This window comes from Stegodyphus dumicola, chromosome 1 (assembly GCF_044657685.1).
Source record: "Stegodyphus dumicola isolate Sdum_Otavi_A_Nest chromosome 1, ASM4465768v1".
Taxonomy (NCBI): Eukaryota; Metazoa; Arthropoda; class Arachnida; order Araneae; family Eresidae; genus Stegodyphus; species Stegodyphus dumicola.
Genome location: NC_140768.1, coordinates 140,548,873 through 140,568,961, shown reverse-complemented (window position 1 = coordinate 140,568,961; position 20,089 = coordinate 140,548,873). Strand labels below are relative to the sequence as shown.

The 20,089-nt window shown below is 32.8% G+C and overlaps 1 long non-coding RNA gene across 23 annotated transcripts; it reads right to left on the bottom strand.

Annotated features, from left to right (window-relative positions):
- Window positions 1–1,489: 1,489 nt before the first annotated feature.
- LOC118205197 (uncharacterized) lies at window positions 1,490–19,128 on the bottom strand. Of its 23 annotated transcripts, none has more exons than XR_015042397.1 (6): window positions 18,888–19,128; window positions 18,694–18,735; window positions 18,089–18,224; window positions 17,961–18,007; window positions 17,832–17,877; window positions 1,490–12,572 (listed from the first exon to the last, which is right to left on the bottom strand). It is a non-coding gene; the product is annotated as an uncharacterized LOC118205197 (long non-coding RNA). The 23 variants fall into 23 exon arrangements; XR_015042398.1 differs by having other exon boundaries at window positions 18,094–18,224; XR_015042404.1 differs by having other exon boundaries at window positions 18,089–18,206.
- Between the last annotated feature and the right edge of the window lie 961 nt (window positions 19,129–20,089).

Sequence of the window (20,089 nt, the reverse complement as noted above, 5' to 3'; positions counted from 1 at the left end):
TGGATTATTGTAAGCATATAGTGATTGTGTAGTAAGGGTACACTCAACACACACAGCAAGGATAAATCTCCTTAAGAAGTTAAACGAAAGACCCTCGAAATTCCATTCACAGTGAAGCTCAGCAATTAGCAAGACCCAGCAATACTTAATATGCTTACTTGGATGCAAAGTGCCAGTCTTGCTTCAACCTATGTTAAGGTACTGCATTTTCTTATTGGAATATGAATTTTCGGTACTTACGTATTATCGCAACCAGGTTGGCGCGATTTGTAAGTTTAAGTAAAAAAGCATGAATAGAAAGAAAATGTACATTTTTTAATTACAGATAATTTTTAATACAGTTTTTATATTATTTTGTTTACTCTACTTACGGCAACCTTATGTTAATTTATTGAAGCGAGGAGTGCGTAGTTAGTAGATTCGTTCGTTGCCTACATTGTGCCATTCGTAGATGTTTTTTTTAAGTTAAAACATGTCGCTGTGTACATGGATTCTTGTCAAATATTTTTGGTTAGAAACTTTACGTTTTTGCTATCTAAATTTTTTGTTTTTGTTTCGGATTTTTAGCTTAAATCGTGTGTTCAAAACGTAGTTTTTGCATGTGCGAAAACCGCGTTTTTGGGAGACATTTTATGCTTAAAGTTCGAAATATAGACAAGAATCCATGTACACAGCGACATGTTTTAACTTAAAAAAACATCTACGAATTGCACAACATAGGCAATGAACGAATCTACGAACTACGCACAGCTCGCTTTAATAAATTAACATAAGGTTGCCGTAAGTATGGTCGCCAAATTTGGCGATTTATGCAAATTTTGGCCTGGTTGCGTTAATACGTAAGTACCGAATTTTCAATCATCTTTTATTTGAGGAAACAGCCACAGTTATGATAAATAATAAAATAAACTTTTTCACCTCAAACTGCTGTGAGAAGCCATCAAAATAAATTACTAGTCTGGGCAGTTGATTTAATACGATTAAAAAGTATAGTCTTATGTGATAAAGATACTGTATATATATTTTTATTATGATAAGAGTATATGTACTTATGCACATGTAAGTATTTATTTATAATAAGAGTTAGTATTTTATGTATATAATTAGTTATGTATGTATTTATATGATAAGAGTTATACATTTTGTGTACAAAATAAAATTTTTCAATTCAAGTTGCTGCGAGAAGCCATCAAAATACATTATTAGTCGCGGCAGTTGATTTATTAAGATTAAGAACTATAGTTTATGTGATAAAAGTACAGTACATATATATATATATATATATTCATTAATACTACACATTCAGCTTTTGTGATAACAGTTATGTATACATTATTACAGTAAGTAGAGAAATCAATAAAAGTATCTCATTTACATTTCATACATTCAGTTTTTTTTCTGAAAGTACTATGAACTCAGAAAAAATTTACATTTATATTTTATTAGTATATTTATTGAAGTGCATATATGAAACTAAGCAGTTCAAAGGTTCACTTTTGGAATAATTTATTAATATTTCTTAAATGATTAAAATGTCTTACAGATGATAATATATACAAAGCGTTCTGAAGAAAAACGGTGTAGACTTATTCTTTATCAACCACGGGGCGAACCAACATCAATAAAAAGAAATTGAAAGGAAATCCATAAATTTATCAAAAAGCAGCAGTTAACACTTTTAAAATCTTAAATACAATGAGGAAGTTCATTTATGAAGACTTTATTTATAAATAATGAGGAAGTTTATTTATGGTTCACACGTGAACGCACTGTCATTTTGAATGAAACGTTTTCAGATAATCTTGAAATACTACTGGAAGATTTCCCAGACAGTCTGCTTCCAAATTCCATATTCATTTCATTTAGATGAATCATAGCCGATTTATAATTTCTAGCTTTTCAAACGCAAAAATAGAGTTTACTTGCACGTAATTTCTCATATCAATCACGCTTCATCACACCGTAATACGAAACTGACGGGAAAATGAGACTCTTTTGGCGCAATCTATGGCGAAATTTCGTACAAGGGGGAAGCAAGGATCAAGTCTGTATTTAATGTGACCGTTTTCCGTGTAGTGCTAGAATGTCAAGAAAAAGTTATTTTTTATTTCGTTTGATGACTAATTACTATCATTCTTTGATAGATATCTAAAACATTATATAAAATAAAGAACTTTGAATATATCTGAATATTATTCTTGTTTTAAATTGCTAATGTTTGATCATTTTATACTGATGCGGAGTTTACACAAATAATCAAAATTTCTTGAAATTCTTATCAACAGATTTAAATAAATCATGCATGCAAGCAGTAAAATCACATTCTTACGAAACGAAATCGAAAAATCGTCTTAAAACCTTGTGTAATTTTTCTGTCATGCGTAGCTAAATATTTCTATAAAATTGCATACAGAAGCATTTATATACATAAAGAGTGTGTTCAGGAGATTAATTCAGAAATGTATGTGCATATGCTTGTATGTACCGATATAGGTGTTCATGTAGCATATGTATATGTGTGTACATACGTTTGTGTGTGTGTGCACAGATATAAATGCATACATACATTTTTGGGTCTGGTCTTGAAAAATGTCTTGCTGAAAAAGAATGTAAACAAACCACCCAGCTCCTTAAAAAAAAAGTTTAGAAATTTTTTATCATAATTTTGGTTTCTACAGCAAACTTTTGTGTGTGGGTTTGTTTTAAACTGTTAGAACTTAAATTTTAATATAAAGACGTGAAAATTTTTTACCTTTTGATAGTGTACCTGATGATTTATTAAAAACACAATTGACTCTTTTATATTTAATATTGAAAAGAAGGAGGGGGATATGTACAAAATTATAATAAAGATAATTCTAAGGTATTTTTTATAAATATATGTGACTTCTGAATATAGAAAATAATTGCTTACAAATGACTTATGCAGTATTTGTTTTATTAACATATCCTGCCCCCATAAGCTCAAAAATAAAACTTTATACAGGAAAGTCATTTTACCTCCAAATATATTTTATGGTATTGAAGTATGATAACAGATGATTGTTTTTGTTAGAAAAATTATAATGTTATGAATATTTTCTAAAAAAATATTTTCCTGAAAATAATTATACATTATATTCAAGCATATTTATATATTAATACATATATATTATATTCATGTAATAGATGACATATTTATATATTCTATTTAAAAATAAATGGCAGCACTATGATCTTGTCATTAACTTTATCAAAAGAACTTATAGGTTTAAAGCACCTAATTTCTAGTATAAGAACTGTACTTCAAATGTCCTTTTCTTTTCCCCTTTATTTTTATTTATTTATTTTTATTTATTTATTTATTTATTTATTTTTTCTGTAAGAGTTTTGCTTTATATTATTTACAGTAAAAATGCTTGGCCTTTTTTATCCAAATATCTAAATATGGAAGTCTGAAATAATGCAATATATTTGTATGTCTATAAAGTAAAATATTAGCAAATTCTACATAAGTACATTATTATTCTAAGATAATGTATTTAAAAATATTCAGTTTAATGCAAATATGTGAATCAATTTATACATATAAATTTAAACTGTTAAAACATCCAACAGAAGTGTATGACTTCTGTTGGATGTTTTAACTAAAAAATCAAAAAAATTAACCTTTTTATCAACTTATCTTGCACATGTATACATTATTACTTTTTTTTTTTTTTTTCCTATAAGAATAAACTTAATCTAATATAATAATCTAAAAATAAATAATACACAACATCTATTAAGGCAGACCATTTTTAGTACAGTAACAAATAATACAAGCAATATAATTTAATACTTTCAGTTGTTAGAGAATGAAGTGAGTTTTGTGAAGCTATTTAATGAAAAAATCCGAAAACAATTTTTGATGTTCTAAAAAAATTAAAATATGTACATGAGATAAATTCCGCTCTTTTTGTTTTAACCCCTTTGAATAAATTTTAACCAATTTGATACTTTTTTTACTTCTTTTCAAAACCTTGAAATACATGAGAAACTGATTTCAGGGCCAACACATTTCAAGAAATATTGCTAACTACAATGAATCAGCACACATGTATAACTTCATCAGAACCATCAGAATGTCTTGTATTACCTTTATTTATTTATTTAAAGTTACTAATGGATTTATATGTAGAAGAGCTGAGATTTCTAATACAGTTACCATCTGACATTTTTAATGATCTTTTCACTAATGATTTAAAATCTCTCTATATTTTTTTATTATTATTCAAATGAAAAGTTTTTGTTCATTTGTTTCCAAAATAACAGCTACTTCCTTAGTTCAATTATTATTTTTCTTAACTGGTTTGTCTGGTGAGCTCCTGTGATTTTTTTTTTTTTTTTTTTTTTTTGTGAATACATTAATTCTGTAATTTGTTGTTTTCAGTTTTTAATTTCTCTTTTGAAAAGTTTTCTGCATTTTAACTTAATAGCCTTGAAACTTATGATCAACATTCAAAATCTAACTTCCATTTTAAATTTCAATGTTTACCTGGATTCATAACAAGTGTATTATTTTTAAATTATCCAGACAACTTAAGAGCTCTGTGTCTTACATCTTCATAATGGTAGAAAATTTCATTGTACAGCCTATGTACATTTTAGTTTTGTCATGTCATGCCATTTGTGAAATATTCCTTCTCTCTGCTTAATTTTATTCCATATATAGAGATATTCAGTAAGTTTAAGCATAATAAATTTGTAGAAGATAAATGTCTAAAATTCCATTTTCAGTTTCCTATGTATACTTAAATGCATTTAGTACAGCAATCAATTACGCATTGAGTTCCAATATAAAATATTTTTATCACAGCCTTCAGATCATTCCTGAACATCATTCAAATCATCATCAGACTGCAGTATGAAATATACAAATACTTCTTCTGTTTTAGAAGCAAAAAAGAAATCATTTGATGACAAGGTCTAGTGAACATTGTGCATAGGGTATAAGCTGAAATTATCATTCCTGGAGCAGCAATCTAGCAAATTTTAGTCTTGTGTGCTGCAGCGCTTTTATGCATAGCGGAATTTTACTGCCGAGTTTGCTACACAGTTTTATAGTTAATAGGAATTGTATTCGATTATTACGTCAAAAAAATGTGAGAACTATCTGTCTAAGAGAAGATATGCCTTTTCAAAGGAACAATATAAGGAAAACTGGCTCTGATTCACTTTATACATGAGGAAAACAGCAAAATCTCCTCTGGAGCCAGCCTATTCGTCAACATAAAACTCTGAGCGAATTACTAGCATTCAGTGGATTTACCTCTCGACCGCTGGTGGGCCTAGTACAAGTTGAGTCAACAGGTTAGCGTAATAAACACCTTTTATCATGATATTATGTGACCTATAATCTATAAGCAATGCTCTTCGTAAAAAATGTTAATTCTGTTTGCTTTCTGGATTCTGAACTTAGCTCTTGTTTATCTATTCTCTTGTTTTGAGATCTGCTCATCAAAACAGAGCAGCAGGTCAATTAAAGAAGGATATGCATGCAGTGCAATCATCTTCAGTACGATCTCAAGTCATAGTCACGTCTTTAATCCACCTAAAATCCAGTTCCAGTACTTTTCACTCTTTGAGCAAAAGTATAATTCCTGTTGGAGTCTAAATTAAGATGAGCTTCGCTATTTCAATTTTCTACTGAACTATTTTCATTAATTAAATTGAATTATCTAATTTTATTTATTAATTTACATTTTATTTTTATTTTTTTTCTTTATTTTTATCTTTGTTGACGACCTTTCATAGTCCTTCTTCTTTTAGAAATTAAGTACTGACCGCAATGCATTGAGGCATAAAATTGAACAGGCACTCGTATAATCCTATGGCAAACATTCCACACTTGCTAGATAATGTGTTTGACATTGAAGACATCGAAGCACTGAGCCTACGCAGGCCAGATAGAGCTTAAGTGACATTATTTTGATCACTGCAAAACACGCAAGGGCTTTCTGCCTAAGAACAGGGATGCTTTTGTGGAGCACTTTTTAAAGGTTCGATTTGGTTTGTTTGATTTTAGAAAAGCACTTGAGGGCTGTTTGTCTAAAGAAGAGCAAAGATTCTTGATGGCTTCATGATGGACCTTTCGAAGAAAACTAGCTGACATTCACATTGCGCAAGAGAAAACATCAAAAACTCCCATGCGACCAGTCCGTTCGCTGGAATTTCAAACCAGTCGAACTAACAGTATTCACCAAATTTACTGGTAGGTTTATACTCAACAAGGGACATATTCAAGGGACAAATATATTGGTGACATATTTTTGGAGCAGGTAGGTTGTGTAAGTGTCAGTAAATGACGTAGCCAGTCTTGAGCAATAAGCTATGAGTGGCGTTCATTATCCTACTGAAATATCGTGTTTGGATTCTTTGTCAGGTATTGGTGTATATTGGTTGAGACAGATAGATTTTCGCATGTTATGTATCATGTGCAAGCAGTAATTAGAATGGTGCAAAGCATAGTATAACATCGTCAACGTATTAGACAGTGAAAAATGTGACAACACTGACTAAGAAAGGAATGCAAAGGATACAAAAGCAGATTCGAAATACATCTGTATTCTACTCAAATCAGAATGTGAATGCCCATATGATAAGGGTAACACAAACGCAATTATCACTAGGGGATATAATCCTACTTAATTGTGATGCAGTCTCTCTACTGTATATTCATGCTCTGTACGAGATCGTCCACGAATTTCTGAGAAATTATGTTCAATTCTTCTTGCAGGGCTGATTACAGCTATGAAAGCATTGAAAGGCACTAGCAACGGGCTGTCAAAAGTCCCCAGACCATACACCATATATTAAGTTGGAGCATACGACAGCCTTCAGAATGCCTACGCTAAGACAGGTGCTATATCTTCACTCCTTAACAAGCTAGCGACAGTTGGTATACCATGAAGTGTAGCACTATTGTTCGCGAAGAATCTTGGAAAAGATGCACGTGAGGAGAAGAACATTAGCACAACTGCAGTCAGTAGTGAATTAATCTTCTTCAGAAGTATGGAGCTTCATATAGCGACCAAGCATTTCACTTCCACAAACGAAAATTTGAGCAGTTGCAAACTGTTTCCTTTCGATAATCTTAGAGGGACGACTGCGTAATCTCTGCTTTATCTAGATATTTAGACTTCCAGAATGGCTAGATAATCTAAATATCGGAAGATTAAAGCTGTTATCTTATTCTTGAACCGGGATGATAACCCCTCATATAATATTGCAGCGGCTGCTCTATTGTCCTAGAAAACTGGATGACACCCCCCTTTCCCTGTTTAGTCTTGCCAGCGACTGCTGCTATCCTTAAAGCTCAACTCCATTGCTGAGCTACTCAGTGGCGTAAAGGGGGTGTATGATGCGCCGGTCGCAGAGGGGCGCCAAATAGTCTCCAAACAAGATTTTCATCATATCACTGTGTTTTTTCGGGAAGGGGGTAGCCAAAAAGGTATTTTGCCCCGGGCGCCAGTTATGCTCGCCACTCCATTGGAGCTACTCAGATCTTTTGTTTGCAACACTACAGAAGACACTGCCTCCGACGAGAAGGCATGAAAGTCCGCAAAGCGATCAAAACACCATGAGAGTTTCGTAGTGATATCAGTGTTATAGCTAGAGACGGATCGAGGGTGGACAACTGTCCCTGGGCGTAGTGTCACGGAAATGCCAAACTGACGAAGTTTTAGAATGAAACAGTTTCCATAATTAAGACACAATAACAAGCCGAATAAATACTAATTCAGAAGACAAACAACAAAAATCAGCGATATATTTACAAAATTTCCACAGGACTAGTTTCGATGGTTTTACCGAACCACTATCCTCAGCTGCAAAACCGCAAATGAACAAGATAGAAAAAAATGATTAGATAAGATAAGAGAGCCTGGACAAGAATAAGCAAGTGGCGCCATCTGTTGGTGAAACCAGAACTAAAACAAAATTTCTTTAAAGGCCGAATGCAAATTTGGATTGGAATTAGGATCGTTAACTAGAACAGAAAGATTTTTATGAATGTGAAATGCCTCTAGAAAATCCAGTTCTCCAATGGAAGATGTTTTTTGAATAATTTTGGCAGCAGAAAAATTGAAAGTGTGATTTTCGGACCAACAATGTTGCGCAACAGAAGACTTCTGTGTTTACTTTTTTCCAACATATGCCTCATGTTCCTTGACGCGAAATTTTAAGGCTCTCTTAGTTTGGCCAATGTAAATTAAACCACACTGGCAAGGAAACCTATAAATACCCCAGGAATTCATATCCGGAATAGGGTCCTTAAGTATGGAACTCGGAATTTTATTGATGGGAGAATAAACAACCCGAAAGTTAAATTTCTGCAAAATATGTGCAACTTTATAGCTAATTGATGGAAAGAGGGAAATAACAACATAATTTTTATAATCTCCTAAAACAAGAGTGTGCCTACAGTTTCCATACTTAAAAACAGAAGTGTGTACGAAATCTGCAGTTGTCTTTAGGCGCTGAAAACTATAGCCAAGTCTTTAGCCATATTGGATGTCCAGTAATAGATTGCATGCATCTTAGGATGTCACCCACTGTCACCACCACCAGATGATGGGAGTCATTAGCATAGATATCGCATCATCTAAAGACGGCTCTCCAGTGGGGGAGCGGTAAAGCCGATAAACTCGGGCCGGGGCTCGAATCCCGTCGAGCAGATTGGCTGCTAACTAAGCGTTTTTATGGTTTCCATATGTGTAACCTATATACAGTTCAATTTCCCTTAGAAAGTCTTTCACGAAGCCATCCCTTCCCTTAGACAGGTAGCCCTCGAATGTTTCGCCATAACTAAATAAACTGAACCCAACTCATCATCTGTAAGAGAAGATATCAGTTCTTCATATCCTGGTGTGGTTGTTTGTGGAAAACCACTACCAGAGTTGGATTAGCCTATTAAGGAAAGTAAGCACGTGCTTACGGCATCAGGTAAAGGCGGCGTTACAAAAAGGTGCTTAAAGATTCAAAGAAAGAGTGCAAAGGCTCCACAAAAATAAAATTCTCACTGCAGATTTTAGAAGGGAATACCTAGTGCAGTTAATCCAAGCCTGAGAAAGAGGGAATGATGAGAAAGAGGCGTTATACTATAGATGTATGTGGAGGCAGCAAAATCTTTGAAGTGCTACGGGCATATAAAAGTCTAATTTGGCAATGAGCATTACTAAACATTCAGATAGCTGCTCCCTTTGTTCGAAATGTAATCGAAACTACTGACAAGATGTGTATAGTTGCACTTTGGCCTTCTTTCAAACTTCCAGACAAAGTCATCCAAATATTGTCTATAGAACTGTCACGCTGAGACTACAAATCGATGTTGTTAAAACCAAATGTACCGTGCAGTAGCTTCCGTTCATGTTTTGAGCATACACCATGCTTTATACCCTCTCCTACACCCCATACATAGATATCATGCTACGTATATGTGCATAGATGTCATGCTACGTATATGTGCATGCTGTACAATACCGGACCCTAAGTGATCTCCTAATTGATCTTTTTGTTGCATCTTCTTGTTTGTACTAACGTTACATTAATTTCTCCATTTCATTCTTAATTTTTATTATTTATATAATTGCAGAACTGATCAGCTATCATGGATGACTTCTTAAATCGCAATATTTTACAGGAACGGAAGCACGCTGTCCACTAGGAAGGTTGGGATTTATGCTACTGACCGGGAAATTCGCTTAGCTACATATAGGAACTGTGTGCAGCCAAAATAAAATAAGATACTAAGTCACAAATTTTCTCTTTCCTTACCGCTTGGCTTCGTGTTCTAATTAGAAGCACGTTCGGCTGGCAATAGGGAAGTCCAGAATGCAAATCCTGGGGCGGTTATTCGCTGATATTTTCTATTTCAAATAAATACCTAAAGGCTCAACCAACTAACCAAGTGGTTCCCAAACTAAAATGTGGTAGACGATAATTCTTCACCACCAGCAGGTGGCGATTAGGTTACCAGCTCCCCAACTGCCTTTTAAATGGGGAAGAATGTACGGAATTTTCTTTTTTCTCAACGCATGCTTTCATAATGTAATGCTACATGACACTTGAACCATTAGCATCTATGTTCACATATTGCTCAATTGATTTATTAGTTATAGCTTATGTGCATACATTTCTTTGGCATATGTGTATGTATTTTAATATGAATCTTTTGTAAAAAATAAATTAGACTTGCATATATGCATAGGCAAGCTAGTTTGCTATACGAAAAGAAAATAAAATTAAAAACCCTGTTTCTTAGACCATATCAACTGGCTGTTTACCCAAGTCACATATATTGCTATAGCAACAGATGTTAAATTTAAATTGACCACTTCATTTGAAAGTTATAAAATGGACATTTGTATACTGTGTTATCTTTTAGTACATGCTCAGCTGTTGAATTTTTATGGCAAAGGTCCTGAGGGCTATCTGCTTAAAAGAAGAGATGCCCTTCTTTGAGCACTTTTTGAATGAAACTGACTTGTATTCGTATTAAACACAGGGAAAACTGTAAAAACAGAGATGTAGCTAACCCATTTGATAGAATTCAAACCTAAATTGTATCACCAGTATTCTGTGGTCTTACCTATTCGAGAACCGAAACCGGTGGAATTCTTCTAAAGCAAGATTTTGGTTTATGTTTGCATATAGATATTACTTATGCAGTAGATCATTATCAGACGTATAAAAAATAGTGATATCAGTGAATGAAATTAAAAAAAAAATAATAATTCCATTTTGCTACAAACTTCATACACAGAAAACAAGAGAAATAATGCTTTGAATTTTGCTCATCGGAAGAAGCATTAAATAACACAGCACTTTTGATGAGCACAGTTAATTGGTGAGTATATGTATTTTAATCAGTGAGCTGTTCTAAAAGATTTTTCATGGAATGGTCAGACTTTCTTAATTTCTCAACCAGACTAGCAGCATTGTTCATCTGACATGAGACATCAGAGATGCATTAAATTAAGATATACATAATTTTTAAAACAGGGCACATAAATTTCTATATAATGGCTAACATAAATTATATTTTATGTTAGCCATTATATAGAAACCTGGCTAAATAAACAGAAAATCTAAAAAATACAGCCTCCTATTCCACAAACAAAAAAAGGACAAATAATCTTAAAATGAACTCAATGTTTGCAGACTATAGTAATAACAATTTATTCAAAATGAATGTAAATGCAATATTTAACTTTTAAATATGTCAAGAAACTTGTAGTGATCATCCAGCTAATTCAGTTTGCTTTTAAAAAAGTGTGCATTGGAATAAAAATTTTAAAAAAATAAAAAAAAACAAGAATTTAAAGGAAAAAGAACAAGAGCTTTTCATTATTAAAAACTGTTGTGACCTAGAAGAAATATAATCATATCCTTTCACATTACCATCCATGCACACCAATCACATAATCATCCAGCTAGTTGGAGAAAAATGGTTTTAGGTAATGAATGTATTTTGCTTTTTTAATTCCCGATATGAAACTCAGCCAGATTGTAGATGTCATATTGTAGATGACAGTAGGAATCTGCCCCATAGTTATCCCTATGGGACGGACGGATAGAGGACTAATGTCAATTTCAAAAATATGTCTCTGCAATAATATTTTATTAAATTAATTATGTGAGGTTTGTTTGGTGCATTATGAAAAATAAGCACTATTTATGAACAACTTAAGATACTTAACAGTAAATTATCATCACATACATCACAAAAAAGAAACGTATCTCTTTGAGTGTGCATATAGTGAGCTTGGATATATATATATATATATAAAAGTATATTTTATTTAGTATAATATATTATTCTTTTTCATATTGTTATGTTAAATAATTCTTAAATAGATAAGAATGAATGAATTTATAAAAACATCTCAACCTTTATAATAAATGACACCTCAAAATTTAATACAGTTATTCCCATACATGTTGATTTGGCATCCATAGTTGTTATGGCCAAACTATTATAATGCAAATAACAGAAGAAAAAAAAATACAAAATGCATTTTAAATGAGAACAGGCCACATCATGCCAAAATAATTTGTACTAAAATTCCAATCATAAGCAAAAATATACAAGTATAAAATAAAAAAATAAAAAAAATATTGTTCTGACATCAAATACAATACTGCTTACTTTGCTTATAGTACTTAACATTTTATTCAGGGTTAAATTAAAACATCAAAATTCTCAACATTAGAGATACAGAAAATATATTAAAAATGTATATGATATAGTATACAATCCCAGCATGCACAATTTATCAATTAAATTTGACTTCCTTTATACGTATTTTTCAAATCATGAGAAACAGTTTTTGACTGATTTTTGTGATGAAACACTAGAAGATATTTTCCAAGAAGGGATGCTTTAAGGCAAACTGGCTTGCATTCATATTACACGTGGAAAAATCATGACGACACTTATGCAGGCAGTCCATTCACCAGAATTCAAGCTATTAGTGTTCAGCTTCTCACCAGCTTGTCCACTGGCACACAACAGCCTCTTGTAATACATTATCTGCAGACATGAAATCCTTCTGTATTTATATGAAAAGAAAAAGTTATACATTCAATATTAATTACAAAACCCATTTTCATACATGCCTACTGACAAATTATAAGTAATCCTCAACTCATGATGAGTATTGTTCCAATAGTTCCATCATAAGTTCATACTGATGTAACTCAGGGTCTTAATAAAATTATACCTTGGTATGTTTGATTATATTGTTATGAATAAGGCTTCTGTTTCACATGAAAATGGTTTAAGGAGGTATAAACTTATGTGACATTTATAAACAATTTATTTGCATACATTCCCATGAATTTTATAAAATTAATACATATACATCCCTTTCATTAGTTGATAAGAACAAAAATATATACAAAATTCTTTTAATGAAAATAATGGATAAGTAACTGTTACTTATTTGAAAGAATTATTGTAAAATACAACTTAGTGAAAAATTATTATTCAGGTATGATCAGAATCCTATAAAAACAATGCATGTATGCATAAGCTGTTTATATTTTTCTGTAAAATAAACATTTGATCTGGACAACTGCATACTTTTATTTCAAGATGCTTTTTTAGTTAGGACTATCTAATATACACTAATGTTTGTGAAAATCACAACCATGAATGAATTATGCACTTTGAACCAAACTTACATGAAATGTAAAGTGAGTTAAGACGTACAAATGATTAGAATTACAAAGGGATTATGCATGCATGAAATGAGAACTGGCAGTTGTAAAGGACTGTAAAGTTGTGCTGAAATCTGTTTAACATCCTCCGTCTGCAGTGAACATTTAATTTGTGCTCAGTATGCCTCGTCAACAGCAGAGGATGCCATACCAACAAGTTTGAAGGAGGCCACATCGTCTGTATGCAAGAGGGTGGACTTTCATATCAAACAATCACAGCCCGCACACAGCGCAGTGATGTTTGGAAGAAATGGACAGCGAGAACCAAACAAGGTGAAATCCTGGCAATGGGGCACACAACACCACAGGATGACAAACACCTCATCTGCATGGCTGTGATGGATTGTAGAGCATCCTCTCGTATGTTAGTACAATATTGGAGCACGGTTACAAGTGTTCGTCGCTGTCTGCTGCAACATGAACTGCATGCAAGGGTTCCTCTACGCAGGATTGCCCTGTCGCTGAGTAACATATGCCTCCGACTTCAGTGAGCACTGCAACTCAGTGCGTGGCGTGCTCTGTGGCAACAAGTTGCTTTCTCCAACAAATCTTGCTACAAACTGGAGTATAATGATGACAGAGTATGCATTATTTGATGCATTCCAGGCACTATATTTTAGGGGGAAAAAAATGCCTGTGCACAAGCCTTCTTTAAGGTACAACAGGTTTTACATCTTCCCCAGATATGTTGCTCAATCAGCATGCCTAGGATTTCATCGGTCAGCGACTCGCACGTACAGCTAGTGGGGCACACACTGAAACTGAACTTTCACATCAAGTCAAAGCTATTCCCCAGGATTACATTCAGAATCTATACGATTCAATGGTACGATGTGTACAGGCTCTCGCTCAGCATGAAAGAAACCCAAAGTACTGATTTTCCAACTTTCGTTTTTTTTTTTTTTTTGTTTGTAAATGTGATCATTTACTTGTATCACTATCGGTAATATGCGGAATAAATTTCATTAATTTCCGACAATTCCTTCATGGTGTTGCATTTTTCACAAACATTAGTGTGTCTACAGCTTCCAGTGCCTGCTCAGCATCCTCTCGTATGTTACTGAAGATAAATGACTAACTGAAGACAATTTTTAATCTCTATTGAAATGCCTGTAATGATTCATTGCTAAGCACAGAATCTTAAATAACACTTGTCACTCCTAGCAATGCCTCATTCTGCCTCTAGTCCATCATCAGAAAACTCCATCAACCTGCTGTGGAGGAAGCTCCACGTATATAAAATCATTGCCATCATCTTCAAAGGCAGAATTACAGAGGTTCTGGGAATCTCATATTATCTTTAAATTCTTTCAAAGCTTTTCTCAAACCTTTTCTTGTACAATGCAATCATAAAATGCTTGTTGAAATTCTACTCAGTATCAACTGTAATCTCCAAATGCGGCTTTATGAATTTGTGTCCATCATCTATAAAAATTACACTGACCAAAAAAAGAAAAAAAAAATTATCTAATTTTCCAACCAAATTATGTTTCGGCTATGCCGAACTGGATGACGAAAGGGGCAATTCTCAGAACCCGCACATTTCCAGGAAGCCCATGTAGCTAGGTTACCATTTTTACTTACTACAAAGACAACGGCAAACAATAATCGTATCGCTCAGATTGGGACCACGTGATCCTTCAGAAGCAGAACTTTCATCTGATTGGTTCATTTCTACCCGGGACAGAGTTTCAGCTGAGACATTTTAGGCGAGGTTTGAAGAAATATCACATAGCCGCTACATTGTTTCTGTAGCTAGGTGGGATTCCTTTTTTTTTTTCTAAGAATCCTCCCATTTAAACCAGTGCTACCAAAAATTTGTTTCTCAGGAAAGTCCCGTCTAGCAGGGACTGTTGCTAGAAGTAAATAACCGCTTTAATGAACACTCATTAATACTATAGTAAAATCACAATGACCAAAATTAGCCTCAATCCACTATGTCTAATCCGTTTTCAAAACACATGTTTTGCTTTTGTGATAAGAGGAGAGTGGAATGTGGAAATGAACATGAGCTCAGCATAAGAGCGTATAGGTAGCGATCACTTTAGGTTTTCTACAAATGACATTCAATGGATGAGTTGAATGTTGCTTTTTTTTCCCTCCGAGATAGCTAGATTGTGTTACTAGGTGGCTTAAAGTACAGTCAAGTCTTTAATCCGGAATGATCTATAATCCGGACCTCAAAGCTACAAACTTTCTGCACATGCTTAAACGCATGCGCATATGCATTTAATGTATAATGGACGGTATAAGCTAAGCTAAAATTATCTATTTCAGTTAATGTTGCAGATCGCATTGTTCCTTATTCTTCTAATTGGATCTGGCTTATTATTTTTTGCAGACTGTTAGAGCAATTTTATAAAAGTAAGCTTGAACTTTCGATTATGTCAAAAAGAGTTTCCGATTCTGGAGATATCAAAGGATTTACAAGCGAAAGCATGTTTTGATGTCCATCAAACAAAAAGTGGAATTGCTGCAAAAAAATGGTTAAAGGCATGAAGAAAGTGACAGAGAGGTGATTTGTTTCTCTAACCATTCCGAAATCTGTTTATCAATTTCGCGCTGCTCTGCGGGAGAGGGGGGGGTACGTTGCAGCGCACAATGAACTGGAAGTTGATCTGTCAGCACTATCCTCATCTTCAGGGCAGATGTTTTTATTTTATTTGGCTTATAATTCCTCACTAAATGCAGTATTTCATCTCGATGTACTCCGTCTTTGATATGATTTAAATCAAATTCATCATTATAAATATCACGAATACACATGAAATAGTTTTCTGGTTGCAATTTTCTAATTTCAACTATGCGTAATGTATGCTTTACACATGTGCACGTTGAAAGAAAAGTTTAATAAAGTAAACAAATAAATATTAAACTTTTTTTTGTAAATTTTGATACCCTTTAGATCATAATTGCTCTTTATTTCATATTTTTAATTTTATAATTTCTGCATGCCATCTTAAAAGATTTAAACTGATGAGCTATAATACAAAAAAAACGATAATCCGAAATCGCCGAAGAGTCCAAATTAAAGACTTTTGACTGTTATGATAACCAAATGAGCACCACAGCATTTAATGGGTTAATATATGACATAATTACACAGATTGGAATTTGCTAGCAAGTTTGCCCTTGAAACAGAAAAGAAAATTAAAAATCCTGCTCCAGAGGACATTCAAGCTGGCAACTTTATGAAATTTATATACTACTGTTATGAAATAATTTGATCCAGTTTTGTGAAATTAACAAAATATATGGCATTAATGAACTATACAATCATCTGATGCATATTTTAACTTTGAATGTCAAAACAGAATAGGGATTTTTTTTTTTTCCGCTGTGGCTGACTCTTACCTTTAGTCATAAAGATGATTATTATGATACATGTTGCTTTATCGAAGACCTGCCAATGATGGATTACTATATTCCGCCCCCACTTTACAGTGCTCAAATTAATAAAAATATTTCCCTCATTTATTACTTTTTCAATACATTATTAGAATGAGCTTTCCTATAGTTTAAAATGTATTTGTTGATGTGGTAATCATTCTCTTACTTACAAAGACAAAATCCCATAAATACATACAAAGGTTACATTGAACCTTTCTTCTTGTAATTTTTTACCTTAATGCCAACTTAACACAAGAACTGTTGAAACACAGTGAAGCAAACACAAACTGACATTCATTCTATGATTTCAGCTGCATACTCAACTTCTCACCTACGACTCTGCAGTTGTGCAATTCTAAAATGTTTCTTCAAGTAAAAAATTGGTCGATGTGTACACGGATACCGAGGATGTGTAATTCTTAAAAACGCGCCAAGCAGTGGGTGATTCTTCATTGTTTTTCTTGAAGTCCTGTTTTAGATATTTTTGCATGTTTACAGAATTAATTCAAATTTGTAACCAGCGATATGATGAGTTAGCGATTTTCTAAAACACACGAAAACAATCGATTTGGCGACTTTGCAATTTTTTTAAAACTCGCCAATCTGGACCGTAATATGTAGTTTTACCATATTGCTATTGTGAAAAGACATGTTTGAAGATGAGTACAAGTTTAACAATTTAAAAATACTGTAATCCTAAAAACAAATCATATGGACCATTGCAGACAAAAAAATAAGAAAGGCACTGCAAAAGCATATGGTTAGACATGGCCAGAATCTCATAAAAAATAGCACACATTATTAGCTTCTTGGCAAAACATACTTTGGCTCAACTTCGATGTTAATGTTTCTGGTTAAGTAGAAGCAACATTAAAACTGGTTTGCAGTAAATGCTGCCAAATGAACACATAACTGAAATAATTGCTGATATTAAGAAAAATATTAATTTGTTCAGCTAGACATTTAGCACCAATGCTCATCCAATAACAACAACAAAATTATAAATTTGTTCACAGAATGTAATAAGAAATTTTTGTAAATAAGTACATAAGCAACAAAAAAAAAAAAAAAAAAAAAAAAAAAAAAAAAGGCACATCAATATCACTGCCACACCATACAATTACGTTTGAATAAGAAAATAGAGTTATGCGCACAGCATTGAAAGAATACCTTTGAAGTACACCATATTCATTTCTTACCTTGAATCCAGCAGAACCATGTAATTATTTAATCTGCAACTACATTCTGAAATTTAATAAGACACACAAATTATATACATTTAAAACACATTTTGTACCGAAATAATTACAAATATAGTTTTTACTAACCTATACATGCAGAAATTCAGGGAAAAAAGATCGCAATCACCAGTTTGCTTTAAAAAAAAATGAATTAACATAAATAATTACAATTGAAAATCTATTCATTTAAGAAAATAATGAATTATAAATTTTACCTTACAATCAAGAATGAGAATAGCCATATCACACCCACACCACGCTGCATACAGGCAAGAGAACATTAACTGGGCTTAATAACAAAACAACCATCACTGCAAAAGCTACTGCTTCTTGCTGCAATTTTTAATTTCGCTACAAATAACAGAATAATACTAGAATTGCTTACAATAAGTGTACATAGAATGTTAGGCTTTTGGTATTAATATTACACGCTCTAGCTCGGCTGAAGTTAATATCTTAATGTTTCTGGCTAAGCATGTTCAACTAGATGCATTATTAAAGCTGATTTCCAATAACGTCTGGAAAGTTGAGCGCAGATAACCAAAATATTAGCTCAGCCAGATATTTAACATTACTATTAATATGATATCAAAGAAAACATGAAAAAATGAGTATATTTGTTCAAAAGAACACAGAAATACAAGAATATATTACATTTCGCAGTATTTAATAAGACAAATGGGTGAATAAGTACATAAATGACACGAATTATTTTTCTTCCTTTTAACTGCATACACAAACCAATAAACTATATACAATTCATAAATAATTTTGTATTCAAAGTTAATTAAATATTTACAAACTCAAAAATAATTCTTACCTATACATTCAGCAGAAAACGAATTATGCCTATAATTGCGGTCTGTGCAAGAAAGAAAATAATGATTAAAATTAATCAAAAAGACAATTAAATTAAAAAAAGACTATTCATTTAAGTGGAAAAATCATTACAATTTTAATTTATTTGAATTTCAACTTAAAATTTGGAACAATAGATATCACTCGTATACTCACCACTACACAATCCCACCACGTTCGAGAACAAAATGGCGCTTGATTCGCATGGCACATTGGAGGCATGTTCATGCGCAGATGGTCTCTGCGCAATCAGTCGTACGTTTAGCATTTTTACCAAGGACCTATTCTAACCTCCTTGATTTTTACCATGTTTGAGCTAGCCGTCCGACGTCGTACGGGTAGACACTTCCAAAATCTTGCGGAAGTGGATAAGGGCCGCTCTTCATATGTAATTTTTTTTTCCTTGCTGTATACGAGAGTGTACGCAGTACGAATAAATCTCTATGCTACAGTCAATTATTTCCATTATTCGAATTAATTCATCGTGAGAACTTTAAAAGTCTTAATAAACAAAAACTTACTCATATTGCTGATACAAAAGGATTGATATGCTTTGTTCAATTCTCTTATTAATAAAAAACAGCAATTATGCATGTAATGACAGTTAAAAATAGTGAAAATTTATATATGTGTGTATTGTTGCCTAAGTAGTAATAATGCATGATTATAAAATAAATATTAGAATCTACTGAAGTAATAATTACATATGTTAGAACAGAAGAAAAGAATCTGAATTTTTATTTACTTCAATGACCCGTATTTTTTTTTATTATGTTCACAGAGTTCTTTTTTAAGTTTCTTCCAAACAGAAGAGATGTGTGTCCTAAATTTTGTACTGAACAACACAAAATTATGTTCAAAGAAAAGAAATTCATAAATTCTGCATTACCTACGATTGCTAGTCAAAAAAATCATGTTTTTCATTTCCCCACATCGAAAAATTATACTGGTGGGAAGACACCACTTCATTTGGCATTTGATGTTTTATATCAATGAAAATCCCATAGTTTTAACCATTTATTCTAATTTTAATCCCTCTTCATTGTTAGCTTTTAAGGAAATTTGCTTCTTATTTGCATTTTCGTCTCTTTCTGTCAATAGTGGTATTAAGGATTTGTTTTTTATCATTTAACAATACTCTAGAGTTTCTTTATGTTACTTCTCTCGGTAAAAGTTTACAATTGGGTGCCCCTTGTTTATTGGCGATTCTTTTTTGATGCCAAGATCGGAGCCAGGAAGTCACAATTTCAAGATGGCCGCTACACAAAACCAAAATAAGAAGTCGAAGAATTGCATAAGATCTGTGTCCATGTACACATCGATCTGTTTTTACTTAAAAAAACAGCCTAGAATTGCAC